The following is an 18,750-nucleotide window of genomic DNA, read 5'->3' as shown; positions in this document are numbered from 1 at the left end:
CTTTAAGGATGGATATGTTTGATCTTTTTGCAGTCCATGGGACTCTCAAGGGTCTCCTCCAGCACCATAATTCAAAAGCATCAATTCTTCGGCGATCAGTCTTCTTTATGGTCCAGCTCTCACTTCCATACATTCCTACTGGGAAAACCATAGCTTTAACTATAGGGACCTTTGTCGGCAAGGTGATGTCTCTGCTTCTTAAGATGCTGTCTAGGTTTGTCATTGCTTTTCTCCCAAGAAGCAGGCGTCTTCTAACTGTTGTTGTACCTAAGGATTTTCCCAAGCCTGTGATTTCTTCCCCTTCCTGTGCATGGATACCAGTGCCGGATTTATGTATAAGCCCCCCCCCAATTTTTTTTTAAAGAAAAAACACACACACCTGGATGTACATTTCCAAAATAAAAGATAAAAAAGAAATAAAATAAAACCTACATACAGCAACAGTGGCAAATGGCTTTAGATACCTATGAGGTCCATAAATTACCATATAGCATATATTCAATAAAAAAAAACCAGCGACAATTTGTTGTTGACGAAGGACAGCTGGACATATAAAGGGCCCCATTACCTTCAGTAGCTTAGGGCCTCATCAAACCTAAATCCGGCCCTGATGGATACTGCTAGCCTTGAAACACTCACAGCCTGAACCCCAGATAATAGAGCAGAGGTAGGGAACCTTGGGCCTGAGCTCCAAATTTGTTCCTCTAGACCTCTCTACCTGGACCTCACAACTTGTTCACAACTCTTCTCCTTAGACCACACCTCTTGTTGGTCCATAGCTGTCAACTTTCCCCCTTTTTTAAGGGAAATTCCCTTATTCCGAATAGGATTCCTCGCAAAAAAAGGGAAAAGTTGACAGCTATGCGTTGCTCCTCCTTAGGTGTTTTTGCCAGTCTGAAATACCCCTTGCTTGCTTGGATGCAGGACAGAGAAGGGGTTGGGTTATGTGCCAAACCAGCCCACAGCACAAAGGCAACATTTGTGTTTGTTGCCCCTCCCACTTTTGCTTTTGGCCCCGCCCACCACTGGTATGTGGCTCCCAGAAGGTTGCCCAGCAGGGAATGTGGCCCTCAGTTTGAAAACAGTTTCCTACCTATGGTACAGAGGGAATGTTTTGCAGTCCTCAACCGGGCACCCCTTTCCCATTCAGCTTCTGTCCCTGAGGATTGCTACGATTGCCTTCCCTACCTGAACAAGTTGAACGGAGGTGACATCATCCTTGTTTCACGGAGACAATAGCTTCCCCCTTCCCTTTCATTTTATTATTATTATTTTTTGTACTGGGCAGATGGCAAAGCATGCATGTAAACAAGTTAGATCACCAAATATTGATTTTTCATGCCCTGTATTATATTTTGCATCTTTCAGCAAGCGTTTACTTTGCAACCAAGCCAAGATTTGCTAACAAACACATGATGTGATGTGGCCAAGTAGGCAAGGAAGAGAAGACAATTGCTTGATTCATTCGTGATAAATACCTTCTGAGGTACCTATTGTTTAGGCCTCCTGGATCCATTGAAGAGACAGCTGAAATGCCAATAAATGACATCACCCTCTGTGACTCCAAACAACACACGGGACAAGGTAAAATATCCGTTTACCCCAGGATCATACTAAACCTCTGCAAACAGACCACATATTATAAAGCAATTGCAAAGAGAAGTTCATATTAAACACACACAGAGGGATCCAGTTACTAGTCATGCCAACAGGAGCTTTGCCTGTTTAATTTCTGCATTTTACTTATTTATTTATAGTTTATTTATTTCATAAAATTTATGCACCACTTGATTGTCACAAAGCCTCAAAGTGGTTTACAAAAAAATTTAAAACAAAAAAATTATCAACAAGAAAAAAGATCAACGGCAATAACTTAAGAAAAGTTAAAATAACAAGGAACTAGAAACTAGAAACAGATTAAGACTCGCACCAGCTTTCAAAATTTATGGGTAAAGGTAAAGGTACCCCTGACCATTAGGTCCAGTTGCAGACAACTCTGGGGTCGTGGTGCTCATCTCGCTCTATAGGCAGAGGAAGCCAGCATTTGTCTGAAGACAGCTTCCGGGTCATGTGGCCAGCATGACTAAGCTGCTTCCGGTGAACCAGAGTAGCGCATGGAAATGACGTTTACCTTCCCACCAGAGTGGTACCTATTTATCTACTTGCACTTTGATGTGCTTTCAAACCTTTAGGTGGACAGGAGCTGAGACCGAGCAACAGGAGCTCACCCCGTCACGGAGATTCGAACCACCGACCTTCTGATCGGCAAGCCCTAGGCTCTGTGTTTTAGACCACAGTGCCACCCACGTCCCTTAAATATCTGGGTAGGCTTACCTAAACAAATGTGCTTAGTAGGTGCGAAAAAGAGTACAGTGAAAGTGCCTGATATCAAAAGGCAGGGAATTAAAAAATTGCGTGTTGCCACACTAAAGGTTCAAGTTCTTACAAATGCAGAATGATCTCAAGTGCAGTTCTGCTTTTGTCATATTTGTTAGGATTGTTTGCGCGCGCACACACCCACACCCCAGGCCCGAGGCTTGATTTGGTAATTCACATCAGCCCTCACTGAGACAATCTGGACTTGGCCAAACCAGATCTGGATTGTAAGAAAAGAATGGATTACATTGACTTGCGTTGGGAAACCAAAACGGTTATATTCCATTCTTAAAGCTCTTTGTGTACTCTCTCTCTCTCCTTTTTAAAGATGAGAGGTATATTAAAAAGAAAAAAAGGAAATCATTATTAGCCGCTATTACTTTTGAAACTTTAGAGACATAAGAAAGCACTCGTAAAGATTCTTTTGAGGTGGGAACCGCTTCCTTACACACAACTGATGAAAAATAGATTAAAAATTAAACATTTATGACCCGAGAGGAACTGTTCAGAAGACTTTGCTCCGAAGAACATATGTAACAATAAAAGCCAGGCTCTCAGAATGGGAGTTTTTGCCTGTTGCACTTTCTTAATTACCGTGCATGCGAGCTTTTTAAGCCTCTGATAGGGTAATAGCACAGTTGTCAAATGTATTATTCCCTCGGGGCATTTTCTGTACAAATTCTACAGGGGATGTTCCCATCCTGACGGCCTCAAATGTGGTTTGCATTACCAGTAATGGGAGTTCTGTGCTTCATCCAAGAGGCGAGTACACCCTGGTAATTATAACTAATAATCAACAGGAAAAACCACCTACGTTGCCGTAATGATAGTATCGCGGAGTCTGGTAATCCGAGCGAAGTGTTTGCTCCATTTCTATTGAGGCAGAATTCAGGTGTGATAGCGGAATTGCTGGATCAAAGCACTGGCACCGCTCAAGCATATATTTTAATTGCAAAGAACCAACCAGAGAAGACCTGGGAGAACAAGTAAACAATGAGGTCAAGGGCTCGGCTCCTGAGAAACTGAAGCCTCCCACCCCCCTCCGCATTCCCAACATCCATTGCAGCAGCCTGCTGGTGGAAGAGCCACGTTCTCCTGTTGCCATGGTGATGACAGGTGAGGTCAGTGAAGGCAATGGAAGAGAACAACGGCAGGCTCACCAAGTTGACAGGGATGTATCTCCCAGGTTTGCCCCAACTGGAAAACACATGGGAAGTTGGAAGAGGCAAGTGTTGCCTGATGGTAATTAAAGGCGGGCAAGTGAAGGCTGCAGGTGGCTTCCCAGGGGCTCCTGGATCTGGTTGTGGAAAGATCTGTCAGTTCGGTTCTCCTTTTGCACACACACCATCCATTCAAAGCTTCCTCCAAAATTATTTATTTACAATGGTGCCTCGCAAGACGAAATTAATTCGTTCTGCGAGTGCTGTCATCTAGCGAAAATTTCGTATTGCGAAGCACGGACGGGAGAAGCGCTGTTTGACGAGAAAAAAAAACGCAAAAATTTTTCGTCTTGCGAGTCGCGCCCATAGGGAAATTCGTCTTGCGAGTCACCCTTTTGTTAGCGAATGCCTTTTGTCTAGCGAGTTTTTTGTCTAGCGAGGCATTCGTCTTGCGAGGTGCCACTGTATTTAATGAATTTATTAAAAGGTAAAAGAAAAAAGAAAAAAGGTAAAGGACCCCTGGATGGTCAGAGGCGACTATGGGGTTGCGGCGCTCATCTCGCTTGCAGGCCGAGGGAGCCAGTGTTTGTCCACAGACAGCTTTCTGGGTCATGTGGCCAGCATGAGTAAACCGCTACCGGCGCAACTGAACACCGTGACAAGTGCCAGAGCGCACAGAAATGCCGTTTACCTTCCTGCCACAGCGGTACCTACTTATCTGCTCGCACTGGCATGCTTTCGAACTGCTAGGTTGGCAGGAGCTGGGACAGAGCAATGGGAGCTTACCCCATCGTAGGGATTCGAACCGCCGACCTTCTGATCGGCAAGCCCAAGGGGCTCAGTTTGGACCACAGTGCCACCCGCATCCCTACTATTGAATTTATATACCTCCCTATGTCCACAGGTCTCGGGGCGGTTCACAGGATAAAATCAGAATATAAAACCACAAAGTAAATTATCAAAATACAAACGACAACAGTCCAATAACACTCCTGGGAACTGTATGCTGGGAATTACAGCTCCGTGAGAACTATTGTTTTCGGGATTCGTTGGAGGAAGGCAATGTGCTTTAAATGTATGGTGTGAAGGCAGCCTATTGCTCTGCTTCAGTTCAGAGAAATACAAAACTGAACAATCAGAATAAGCACAAGATTGCTACCCATGTAGCTACAGACATTTTCAGATAATCTCTTTTTTACATTGATTGCTATTGTAAACCCACACTTGGTTGCGTTTCTGTTTTATATCACTTTTGGTCTGCTTTCCCCATCTTCAGAAAAGAACACCATGTGATTTACTTCTGAGTAAACATACACAAGGCTGTGTGGTGTGTTTAATGCATGAAATTGGCTACCTCTCAACGAGCTTTGCCCCATTCTTAGTACAAAGTGACAAAGCTAACAGTCCCTTTGTTATTTATATGGATTTCCTAATTACAAAGCACCTTATGATTTATTGCGAAGGTCGATATTGGAAGAGGCCGAGCCAATCAATATCTCATTATCGGGCCTGCTGTTGCTTCCTGCTCCCCCATCATGCCACCCAATTTCAAAAAAGTGATTTGAAAATCCAAAGGATGAGCCCAACTGAAACATAGCCTCGTCATGAATGGCGAGGTGGCCTCACTTTCTATTAAGGAGAAGGCCTACTTCTCATTTAGGTGGTCAAGCTGACCTTGAGTCCCAGCACATCACCCTCCACACTCCTCCGTACAATACACCCCAAAATAAAAATAGCTCCTCCACATAGAAAATGAGTCAGCTGGGGAGAAGGCTCTAGTATACTGGGCCCCCCCAAAACAACCACAGAATCTCATCTCTGGGTGTTTCCACTGAGTGAGGTGCATTGAGAGGTTGCACCCCAGCTCTGGAATGCCCTCCCCAGATAAGCCTTCCTGGCACCCACTCCATACCCACCAGCATTCCTCAGATGATAATAGGGACAGTTATCACTCCCCACAATTGACCCTCCTCAACTTCCATCCATCCTCGAGCATTTCCTATCAGAAGAGGGGCAATTGCCATCACTATTTTATTTTATTTTATTGTAGGTTTACATTTCCTATCAGAAGAGGGGCAATTGCCACCACTATTTTATTTTATTTTATTGTAGGTTTACATTTCCTATCAGAAGAGGGGCAATTGCCATCACTATTTTATTTTATTTTATTTTATTGTAGGTTTACATTTCCTACCAGAAGAGGGGCAATTGCCACCACTATTACACCAAAAGGACAAAACACACACACTCTCCACCATGCTGAGAAACTCCCTTAATCCCTTAATCCTTATTTTATTTTATTCTTTGGTAGGTTTACAAAAAGAAAAACACACACCAATAAATAAACATAGACATAAAAAGCATTTTTTAGATAATAATAAAAAGATCAAGACTCCTTGCCTTCTGCTCCCGCTTCCTTCCTGCCCGGGTGTCAGGGACTGGGCAGAGGAGAAGGAGTGGTGGGTGGAGACCGCCTCCCCATCTTGACCCTTCCAGGGAGGAGGAAGAGGAAGAGAGCATAGATTTACAAAAGGAGTTTGTGGGAGGTTGCAGCTCAGAGGCAGATGAGGGGGAAAGTTGGGGAATCATGGGAGAGCCAGAGGAGCGGCTGGCTGACACGTTGTCCTTAGACAGCATTCCAGACACACCATCTCCCAGAACCCAGCGAGCTTTAAAAGTAGGAGAGCAAAGAGCTCGAAGACTGAGGGGACTTAGCGGCACCCGTAGAGGAGATGATGATAATGATGGTGACGACTAATGAGTAAGTGGGAGAGAAGGGGGGGATGGAGATTCACTCCGGACATCACCATTATCCAAGAGGCGGGATTCTATAGCCCCTCTCTGTAAAGTTTGAAATAAATAAGGACTGTAAGAAACTTTTCCTTGTCTTTTATACTTTCCTGGCCAACCAGCCAGGAGCCGTTGATAGCATCCTGATACCAGGGAGGTCCTGCCCTCAGAGCTGGCATGTCACTCAAGGCTGGGCCTCAGCGGCGGCAACCTCTCCTCCTCCTCACCCGCTCTGCAGCAGCCACCGTGTGCTGCCCAATCTCTACTCGAGACTTTCTGCTGTCCCAAGATACATTGGAAGTCAGCTTCCCCCCCCAAAACCCCCCACCTGTCTATGTCCATTTTTCAGTTTTCCTGGATAAAGGTTAATTGAAAGCAAACCAGCTAAGACAGATATCTCTTTACATCTTAACCCTTATTTCTGAGCATGTAATTGCATTTCAATGAAATATTAGTCACTGCTATGTGAACAGTGGATGATATTTCATATTAATTAGTATTGTAGTTTTCATGGTTTTCCTCCCCATTCCCACCCCCAAATAAGTCATTAAGTGACTGGATAGCTCTCAGTCAACTAATCAATACAACCACAATTATTAGCATGATGCATTTTAAAAGTGACAATTCAGCACAGCTAATTTGGAACTTGGAACAGCCATATGTAACCCTGTGTGCTCTGAAGCCTGCAAGGGACCTAGGCAGGTTTCTGTCCTGTTTGATTTTCTCAGTTTCTCATCCCTGCCCCCAAATGTTAAATTCAGTTCTCCACATTTCTGGAGCAATGTGTGAATGTTAGTTAAAATCATGACAATTCATTAGCATTCTATTGCAAATTTATCCTAATCAGCACACTTCTATATGAGGCTTTGATCAATATACACATTTTTGCAAGCAATCCCACCCCCGAACCATGCATTTTTTTGTATGCTATTGTGGACACTTTATGCTAATCTATGCATATTTGGACAGATTCCTTTGCTGGCAAACGGCACTGCAAAATTCAGAGGAGTGAGAATTTTGAACGATGGCTCTCTTGAAGTTTGCACCTCATTTCAGAAAGCGTGAATTAGGCAAGTTCACCTTTACAGGCAAACTGAATCAAATTTCTTCCCCATTCCTAGCTACAATTTTCTTTTTAAGAAATAGCGAATGGTTTAGCTGTCAAAATTCTAAGCTGGTGCCCGAGGGACAGGTCCTCTATTGTAGCCCTATGGCTATGGAACTTCCTCCTACCGGACCCAGAGGCATATTTAGGGTCCTTTGTGCCTTTTGCAGGGAGCTATATCAGTGCCCCCACTTGCAAAAAAACCCAAACACGTTTCATTCTGCCGCAACAGTGGCAACATGTTGCTACAAACATGTCTCATATATGTTTGTCATACGTCCGTATATTTAAGAGTAAGAGAGATATTCGGAATACGCCATTGCCTATATCGTTATAAGAACATCGGAATAGCCCTGCCAAATCAGGCAGGTGCCCATCTGGTGCAGCATCCTGATCTCACAGTGACCAAAAAAATACCTGTGGGAAGCCTGTGAGCAGGACCAGATCACAAGAGCAGTCTCCCCTCCTGCAGTTTGCAGCAACTAGTATTCAGAAGCCTTAAGGCCTCTGACTGGAGGTGGAATGTAGCCACTGAGGCTAGTAGCCTTATCTGTTGCCTAATCCTGCCTTTCATGCCTGACATCTCAGGTTCATTACCTGACTGCTGCCTGAAACCCTGGAAGACGACTGTCAATCAGTGTATATAATACTGGGCTAGATGGGCAGCTCCTTATGTTCCTGTTCTTCTACACCTGCACATATCATTTCTGAACTTGCATGTACATCCATACAGCAGTTCAGACGACTTGCAGCATCGGTGTGGGGGTGTGTCCGACCCAGTTCCTGTTGGATTTAGAGTGGGAGCACGCTGGAATGAAAGCAGAGAGGGATGAAGGCAAGGGTGCTCCATAGCCATCAAAGAGCATCAAAAGCAAAGCCTCCTAGTGGTAGCACTGCATACTGCACCTGTCTCGTTGCCCTGTCCCCAACAAAAACAGGAAGCTCACATGCTTTAAAGAGGGTGACCTTTTCTCTCTCCCTCCTGCATCTCAGCTCATCGGACTGGCTGAGCTCACCAAAGCACCACCCTTTTATGCTTGAGTGTGGCCTCCCTTTGGTCCCAGGAGGGACAAAAACCTGTCAAAATCAGAAAGCGAGCCAGCCAGCTAGCTATGAATTTTCCGTTTTAGCACCGTCTGATTTGAGCTATTCCAGCGGGAGAGCACTCCAAGCTATTTATCATGGCCTCCCAACCATGGGCCGTGTTGCTAATGCTGGAAAATTAACAATGCGCCTGGCTGTTATTTATTCGGGGTATACAGTAATACATCTGCTTATCATCTGTGAAATCCTAAACTGTATTTTATTCCTTTCTTTTTTTCCCTCTAGGTGGGGGGTGATATTGCCAGAGAAGTTTAGATTTCCCAACTAGCTCACGGTCCCACACATGTTCTGCTGTGCAGGCCTGAGCAGAAGTTGCTGGAAAGCATGGAGAAGCAGAGAGCCAAGCAGTGTAGGCCCGACTCTGGCCTATTGCCCGGTCCTTGGCCCTGCCTGACTCCTGTCCAGAAGTGTCAGAAAGCCACACTGATCATGTCATTGTGAGGAGGGGCATGGTGTGGTGGTTAGGGTGCTGGACTGGGGTCCTGGGTTCGAATCCCCACTCAGCCATGAAGATCACTAGGTGACCTGGGGCCAGTCTTCCTTTCCCAATCTAACCTGAATCACTGGGTTGTTGTGAGGATCATATGGAGATGGGGAGAGCCACATACGCTACCTTGAGCTCCTTGGAAGAAAGGTAGGATTAAATAAATAAATAAATAAATAAATGGTGTAGTTGTAGTTCAGAAACATCTGGATGGCGCAAGTTTCCCAGTGCCTCAGTTAGACAGACCAGAAGTGGGCAGAACCTTGATCTCTGGTTGACCGGCTTGCAGTAGATCAGCAGGGGTTTTGCCACCCAGCTGTATAAAAATAGCAATCGCCCCCCCCCAAAAAAAACCTTAGGCCGCCAGAATAGAATAAATCATGGAGTGGATTTGCTTGTGACAGGACTGTGACAATTGCCAGCTTACTTCCTTTGGATTTCATTCGTCAGACACATGAGACACAGAGCATCTTGAAGCGTGCCTTCAAAATATCCCTTTCTGCTTTTCATTTATCTATTTTGTTAAATTTACAACTGTTTTTTTTTAAACCCCTCAAAGTGGTTTACAAAGAGAAAGAAGAACAGAAGATAAGCCTGCTGGATCAGGCCAATGGCCCATCTGGTCCAACATCCTGTTCTCACCATGGTCTGTCAGATGCCTGTGGGAAATCAGTAAGCCAGTAAGCAGGATTCAAGCACAGGAGCCACTCGGGAGTGAGTAGCCATTGCTAGCCATCCCCTCCACGAATTTGTCTAACCCTTTTAAAAAGTCATTCAAGTTGGTGGCCATCACTGCCTCCTGGGGGAGCAAGCTAAGTCCTTCAGGAAGCCGAGGAAAATTCCCAAGTTGAGGAAAGCTGTCCTGCTGTCACCTTGTTTAAGGCAGCTTCTGTCCTCTGTGTAAACCGAGTCTCCCGTTCATTTGCTTAAAGGCACAAACATTTGGGGGGGGGAGGGAACCGTTCTGAACAGTGGGTGGACTCGGAAGGGGTTAACGAAGTCTGTGTTGCGACACTGTACAGAGATGAATGGAAGGGAATCGCATGACATCAGCCGAGAAGCATTTTCTGCCCAAAGCAGCGGGTCCATGAAGCTATTCTGTTTTCCGAAACAAAGCTATTTCCTGTGGACCTCCATTCACAACTGTCTGGGGTGTGTGTGTGTGTGTGTGTGTCACGTGGCGATGCCAGACACTTGGTACCTTGTTGTTCTGCATAAGGCGACAGGCCCCTGCTCTGTTCTTCTTCTGTTCGCTTGTTTGCTGTGCTGGAAATAGAAAGAAGGGAAGAATGATAGAAAGAAAAAATGAAATAAATGGGGGGGGGGAGGAAGGGTGAAAGTAAGAAAGAATACCCACAGGCCTGTAACAGACACTGAACATTTGTGTCTCCGGTAGCTCAAAATTCCATTTGGTCTGCAAATATTGACTCAGCATCATCTCCCGTGCCTGCTTCCACTGCTGCACAATAGCACCAGAGATTATTAGGCTTAGCAATAGGTTCTCTCGCCTGTAGTAGGGATCGATGATTGCAGATAACACTTTTGCAGCGTCATGTTTTCTTTTCTCAGTTCTGAGTCGTGCACTCTCCTGGTTTCTTACAAAGGGTGAGCTGCCTTCCTTCCAGGGATGGCGGCGGAATTCGATTCCGTTTGCGCTGAAAAGCAAGCGTGCTTGCTTTGAACCGTCGGAAACGGTATGTGGACCGAAATGCGGTCACCCTTTGAAATTTGCGTTCCTCCGAATTTTGCAAATGCATTTCTCCAGCTGAGTTACTTTGTACAAAAATGCATGTGCTAGTTTGAAATGCGCATATAAGTGTACACGTTAGTGAAAATAACCTACAAAAGTGCATGGGATGAGTGAGTGAGTGAGTGAGAGTGTATCCATTCCTTTCCAGAAATAGGAAAAAGATTCAAGAAACAGTAAAGTGCTGGATTGTTGGACTAGGGGGGCCATTGGCCTTATCTAGCAGGCTCTTCTTGGTTCTTAAGACACTGAAATTGTGATCATTCATACATGCACAGACACTGGGTTGAGAAATTCTTTCTTGCTCATTTCAGTCCTGCATGAAAAGTGGGTCGTGCTGGTCTGTCTCCCAGGGATCCATTCTTGAGATAACAACCAGTAAGCGTGGAGGAAATATGAAGCATCAGAATCTATTCTGATAAATATTTTGTTTTTTCCACATGCTTTTTCCCTTCAACCAGCAATCCCCAAACAGTGAGAACTGGTATCCAAAGTGATTTCCAACCAAATTCCACCATTTCCCCAAATAGATTTTATCTAGCTCATGTTTTTGACTTCATTTCTGATCATTCCTCTTCCCCTTCATGGCACTTTGAATGATATAATGAGAGTGTCCTGTTGGCAGGGGTCCTAGGAAATGTAATGTTGCAGGGTGCCTGAATATACCGACATCATGCACTCCGGATGCTACTTGGCTCATGGTTCCTTGTGCCTGGGGTGGCATCATGAGTTTGTGCAGCATTATTGCAGACACAAAAATCCCTAGGACATATAATTGCCAGGGCATCCAGTACCCTTAGGCTTCGTGGGGGCCTGGGATAGTCCCATTGCAAGTTTCAGTGGTGCTCATGGCAGCAATAAAGGGACTGCGGAGGATAGGCAATCAAACCCAGTTGCATGACTGCTTATGCCATTGGAAGCATGATGACATTTGATTTTTGGACCGAGAGAGAGAGAGAGAGAGAGAGAGAGAGAGAGAGAGCTATTTTGCTAGGTTTTGAAAGATAAGCTTATTTTGCCAAGCCTGCTTCCAGATAGCCAAGAGGAGCTCACCTGCCACTATAGGGTGTGGCAAGAAATACATTAATTAAAAAATTAAAGACTCCTCTGAGCTTCAGCGCTCCCCACTCCTTCTCTAAAATGGAATCATTTTTGGCCTGAAGACTGATGTGCACGTTTAATTCAGGGGAACAGGGAGAGCATCCTTATGAGATATTTGGGAAATGCTGCTTTAAAACCACAATTTCATAGTCTTGGTTTGTGCAGAAAACCGCATTATGGCATTTTATCCAACACGTGCATCTCCAGGCATGTTTGGGAGGAAGTGTGTGTTGGGGGTGAGAACTGACTCCAGAGGCGCCTCTAAAACTGAGGTGGGAAACCTTTGTCGGTGGACTATAAACTCCCCATCACATCTGACCATTGGCCATGCTGGCTGGTGCTGATGGGAGTTGGAATTAAAAAACACCCAGAGGGTGAAGGTTTCATTTCACTTCATGTCACTTTCAATTTGCATACTTTCTATACATTCCTTCTATATTGCTACACTCAGGGCATTTTGTTGTTGTTGTTGTTTTAGTTATTTAGTCGTGTCCGACTATTCGTGACCCCATGGACCAGAGCACGCCAGGCACTCCTGTCTTCCACTGCCTCCCGCAGTTTAGTCAGACTCATGTTAGTAGTTTTGAGAACACTGTCCAACCACCTCATTCTCTGTTGTCCCCTTCTCCTTGTGGCCACCATCTTTCCCAACATCAGGGTCTTTTCCAGGGAGTATTCTCTTCTCATGAGGTGGCCAAAGTATTGGAGCCTCAGCTTCAGGATCCGTCCTTCCAGTGAGCACTCTGGGCTGATTTCCTTAAGAATGGATAGGATTGATCTTCTTGCAGTCCATGGGTGTCTCCTCCAGCACCATAACTTAAAAGCATCAATTCTTCGGTGATCAGGGCATTTTACAAGTCATAGAAAAAACAAAACATACAATAGAGATCACCCTCGGTTTCTGCCTCTTCTTTCGAAGCTGTGCCCCCTCCCCACCAATATCTCCTGTCCTGTGTACAAATGAACCCTCAAAGTGAATCTCTGGATTTACCAAACATAGGCTGCATGCATTTTATCCTAGATTCAATGGAGATGAGTATTTTCTTTTCACATGCTGCCTAGATTTAATGCACATTTTTTTTGCCCTTGAAATGCACCGCTTGAGAAAATGATTGATTCTGTGTTACTCTGTGGTGTGTCCATTTGAAAGCAGAAAGTAGGGGGACCTGGCGTTGAGTGTGCATCCACAACTACCAATTGACTTGTATGGGTGTATCCCAAGAAATCGCCACTTCCTTCTCCACTCACACGGAGCACGTGCAAGGAGGAAGAGGCGTTGGTAACCTAATCAGGTGGTGGGGTTTCCTAATCAGGTGGTGGGGTTTCCTAATCAGGTGGTGGGGTTTCCTAATCAGGGGGTGGGGTTTCAAACACGTAACCACACCCACACTTGATCTGCATTGCAAGCAGCATGTTGAGGATGAGTACGAATGATTCCGGGTTGAGAAAAATTACATTTTTGTGCTACAAAATGAGTTAGTGTGCATGCAGCCACAATGTAAGCCTAGCAGACTGAGTTGTAGTACATCTACAGATAATTGGCCGGCCTCCCATTTCTCTTCATCTGCTGCCCAGAAGGTTTGCCTTACATTTCTAGCAATTTCTCTTGAGGGGATCGGCTGTCATTTCAGCTCCACATGCCTCAACAAATTGTAGAAAACTGTTGATGTAAATCCCCCAAAGGACAGCAATGCATCTTCATTATGCTCATTAGATGTTTTATGGTTCTTCCCCTACTCCTAACCCCCATCCACTTCACATAAAACAGTTTAGTTGGGCTTTAATTGAAGTTCTAAGGGGGAACAAACCGCTTATGGCGAATATCTTGGGGAATTCACTTGATTAAAACAAGAATTTCGTATGCAGCGTGTTCAGACTGGATCAGGGCACCTGAACATGATTACAAGAGCTTGTAGCGGGGATGTTGTCTGATGCGATCTCTCACCTAATCTTATGAAGCAGCTTCCGTAAGCAGAATCCAGAGCTTCAGCTCCCTGGCTCCATGCAGTTTGCAGAAGAGATTCTTTGCAGATAAGGAGACAAGCCAAGAAAGATAGAGGCAGGCAGCCTGATGGGCTTGATTAATGGGGCTGCAAGCTTTAATCGGTTTAATTGGTAGGGCTACTGGCTAATTGGTGAGGATAAGACAATATGCAGATTCATTTAATGCACTCTATGAATCAGTCAATTAATCAATGGGAAGCAGAGGTTTATTCAACTACAAAGATCTTTAAATAGTTGACATCCTTGCTAATTAATTTTCATGCTGGATTTCATAGAGATTCTGTAACTTTACCTTCACAGACAGAGAAAGTCTTGAGCACAAGGGTGGGGAATTAGACCAGGCCATGACTGACAGCTGGAGAGGGACACTCAGCTGTCAATCACTTGATGTCGCAATGTCATCAGTTGACCTGCTTTTGCCCATGCAGGCTATCAGGGTTTGTAAAATGCCATGGATGGAGATATGCAAGCCCCAGCAATCAGCTATTTGTATGGGCTTGCATGGTGCTGGGCTTGGAGCCCTGACTGATCACCAGGGCTCGCAAAACAGGGCTTTGCAAGAGTGGCTGATTGGTGGTGTCTGAAAAATCCCCTTTCCCTGTGCCTTTACTTGTACCATTCAGAAACAGGGTGTGGATTGGCCCTGATGGCATTGCAGACCAACTGAAGAATCCTGACAGGCCAAATTAGGCCCATGGGCCACAGGTACTCTGACACATACCTCTCATTGCAATGACACCATTTGTGCAACGGGTCTCACAAATCCTGGACGACCACAGGGAACCAAGTCCTATGGAGGAGGTAGGAATGGTTACCATAGAGAAGAGAAAATGAAGGGGAGACATAAGAGCAGTCCAAAAAATTCTCCAGACATGCGGAAGTTGGAACAGTTGTTCTCTGAAGATCCAAATGAAAGGACTGAAACCAATCAGTGGAAACTGCAGGGAAGCAGATTTCCACTAAGCATGAAAAGATATTGCTCAACATTAAGGGCTATTTGGCAGTCAAACAGGCTGCTTTGGGAAGCAGTGGGATCTCCTTTGCTCTAGGTATTTAAGCAGAGTTTGGCAGGCATCTGTTGGGGTGCTATACTTGCAAGATTCCAGCACAGAACAGTGTGTTGGCGTATGGGACTGCTAAGGCTGCATGGCGGTTTGTTCCATTTCCCCAACGTTCCCCTAATTGTTAATTTCATATTATATTTTAGCTTTCCCACGATGTAAAAGCCACTTCTGGATATCTAATAGAATATAGTGGAAGCTGAGTGAGCATTTTGATGTTGTTGGATTCCATCAAAAATCAATTTGCAGCCCCCTGAACCTGGAAAATCCCTCGAGTGAAGTAATAAAATTTGGGGCAGTATACAGTTCTTTCCGGCTGTTTTCATGGGGAAATAATGGGTGAGCAGAAGCATATTTGTGTGCAAAGGGTGGGAGAGTAGCAACATTGTCCAAAGGCATTCGTTGTTGTGTCACACCACACACATTGGTGTGGATGCAATTTATACATGCTAGCATATCCCCCCGAAAGCCACATTTCTATTTCCACACGGGTACTGCAGTGTGAAAGTAGCAGTGGCGGAGCGTGGGGGGACCCATAAGGGCGTTTGTCCTGGGTGTAAAATTGTTAGTGGCACAAAATTTCAATACCTGATGCAGCCGCAATATAGCCGTGCGTTTCCATCTTTGGGCTCCATTGAAAACGGCTTCTCCGTGCGAACCAGGAAATGACACCTCCGTACAATGGAACAGCTCTTCTTTTCTCATCTATGTGGATGTGATCTCCTGGGTGACATGGGAACTCTTAGGCAGTTGAATGTGCAAGCATACGCTGTCCATTTCCCTCCCCATGTGGCCCCGTGTGCTGGCAACCCATGCTACGCCACTAGAAAGGAGCATTAGAAAATGAGACAGAAGCGTTAGTATTGTAATCAGGAAACTAATGCAATAGTCTCAGTGTCTGAATGCACCCTAAGGTTCCTTGGTGTTGTTAGTCCCTCAAGATTTGTACTCATCACCAGTCCTGACCCTATCTTGGGGATCCATGCCCCCCCCCACCTCACTGCTGCTTCCTTGCTTGGAAACTGAATTGGAGTATTATGATGATGCCACATCATTCTTTCATTTCACTACCCTGCGCTGGGGAATCTGGGGCCCTCCAGATGTTATTGGACCCAACTCGCATCACCCTCAGCCAGCATGCCCAATGGCCAGGGATGATGGGATCTGAGGCAACATTTAGAGAACCACAAGTTTCCCACCCATGCCACGTAAGAAGAGAAGACGAAATACAAGGATGCAGAATTTTGGTGGTAGGTTGCACACATCAATCTAGCTCTGTGCCGAACCTGTATTCATCTATACAGTCTCCTCTTGTCTCCTTTGACTGGCAGCAGTATCCCAAGGAGGTCTTTCCTCAGCTGTCCTACCTGAAATCCTTTTTAATAGGAAACTACAGGAGGATTGAACAATGAACTGTTTGTATTCAAGCCGCACACTCTACAGTTGAGCTAAGGGTGAGCTCTGGTTGAATTGCAGAATGACACGTGAAATCAATACAGTATGAAAGGGGGGGGGGACGACAAAGCCTGGCAACGGCTAGCTTGATTTTGATCCCAAATTCTCTTCGAGAAGACGGTGACAGAGTAAAATACTGAGTATTAAATTACTTTGAAACTATGGCCTTGGCAGTTGACCTCCTGCTTAGTTCCTTCTTAGTAAATAGTTAACCTCGCCTCCCCAATCTGCCTGTTGTTTCTCTGGGATTTCAGTACAAATCAGTGTGTTTGATCAGCAGGCTTGATCCACATAAAGATAGAAGGATTCCCTCTTACTGTTTCAAAGGCAATGGGGAGGAGGTTGGCACGGACCCAGCTGATATGTTCAGTGCCGAACAATCTGATTCTGAAATCTCAGCTGGTTATCTGCCCTCGCTGTTCAGGATATGCTGGATCCATCCCTCTCTCTTTATTTATTATGAAAGTATGAGGCTATAAGAACATAAGGTGAGCCTGGTGGATCAGGCCAATGGTCCAGCAGCCTGTTCTCACAGTGACCAAACAGGTGCCTGCAGAAAACCCACAAGCAAGGTTCAAATACAAGAGCACAATCCCTCTTGTGGTTTCCAGCAACCATATTCAGAAGCACTGCTGCCTCTGACCATGGAGACAGAGCCTGACTGTTGTGACTAGGCACCATGCTGTTGAGGCCATTGGGGGTTAAACCTGGGACCTTCCACATGCAAAACACATGTTTTACCACCTCAGCAAGAGTGGAGTAGGGGAATGTGGAGTCATCCAAGGTGGTAGACAGAGCTGGCTCTGCCATTAGGCGGACCGAGGCAACCAGAGCACATCCTGTCCCTTTAAACAAGAACAACCTTTCTGTACAGTAACATCACACAGTCCCAATGAGTAAGGCTGCTTTGCAAAGTTGTTTCTGGATCTGTCTAATCTCTTTCCACACTGATTCTGTTGTTGTTTCTTTAAAAAATCTGTTCTTTGACAGACCAGTTGGTGGGAAATGAACTCCAAGGCATGTTCTACTGTGTCCACTTCCTTACTGATTATGTTGCTTCAGTGGAAGATCTGTTTCCATTAAGCATGGTTTTAATTTGCCATTAAGTGCCTTTGTTTTTCTTACTGACAGAATTAATCTGGAGAGTAAACCTTAACAAGGAGTCCAGCCAGCTAGAAGGGACTCTAGGTAGCGGCGTGCCAATCTTTGCCTGTATTTGTAAAGTGGTATAGAAGTAAACATGCAAAGCCATGTTATACCAGGACTGGGGCATGGGGAGCCATTGGCCTGTTATCCCCATGTAGCAAGGTCAATGGTTGGGGATGATGGGAGTTGTAGTTCAACAAAGTCTGCTGTAGCTTGATAATTCGTCAGTATTGATGCAGGCCAGCCCTGATTCAAAAAAGCAAAACAAAACAAAAATAGTCTACATCTCATCCCCTTTGCATCTCTAATATTGTGGCGTTTTGGTTTTGGTTTTAAAAATGCACCACAGGACATTAAACTCCATTCAAAAACCAAGTGCTTGGGAGAAAAATTCAGACTTCCCTTTCCGTTTTTAATTGCCTTTAATTTGTCAGCTGTTCAGTGCCACTCATCACAGTCAATCTTCCTCACCTGAGTTGCCATTAATGCTTTTGGATGAAGTAAGAAGATAAAGGGAAGATGTAGGAGGAGAATTGAGAGCTGTTTAAGGCTCTTTACACCAGAAGTCTTGTTTGCAGTGATTGCTGCTGATGCTTCTATGGAGCATATTTTGGATCACCATCACTTTTCTGCACACATTTCACTCCCTGTCATTTTATTTATTTTTTATTCATTTAAAGAATTTATTAATACAGACCATCTAAGACGTCTACAAGACGATACCAAAAAATACTTAAGTTAAACTCCATCATGAAACAATGTCACAATCCGTGCTGTGTTGTGCGATCAGTTTCAGTTTGTGCAACTGGACAATTTGAGTAAGGTGCTTGTGGGTAGAACTACCCACCAGTTGCAAATGTCCCCTTTTCCTAGGGAAGGTCACAGTATGCCAGGGACTGTGCTGAGGAGGGTTGCACTGAGGAGGAATGGTGGGAGCCTCCCCCTCCTTCTGCTCCTGATCTGGGTCCTGAATCTACCCAGGAGCAGGAGGACAGTATAGATTTGGAACAGCGGTTTGCAGAGGGACATATAGTTCAGAAGGCAGAAGCTGGGAAAAACTGGATGGGGAACAGCTAGGAGAAGAAACATTGGAAGAGAGAGGATTAACAGATTCACAGTCTCTGGACAGCATCCCTCTGCTCAGCCCAAGGTCAAGAAGAGCTCAGAAAGTGACAGAACAGAAACCACACAAAGCACAGAGGGAGAAGCTCAGATTA

Source organism: Lacerta agilis, chromosome 12 (genome assembly GCF_009819535.1).
Source record: "Lacerta agilis isolate rLacAgi1 chromosome 12, rLacAgi1.pri, whole genome shotgun sequence".
NCBI classification, from domain to species: domain Eukaryota; kingdom Metazoa; phylum Chordata; class Lepidosauria; order Squamata; family Lacertidae; genus Lacerta; species Lacerta agilis.
This window is presented reverse-complemented; position numbering follows the sequence as displayed.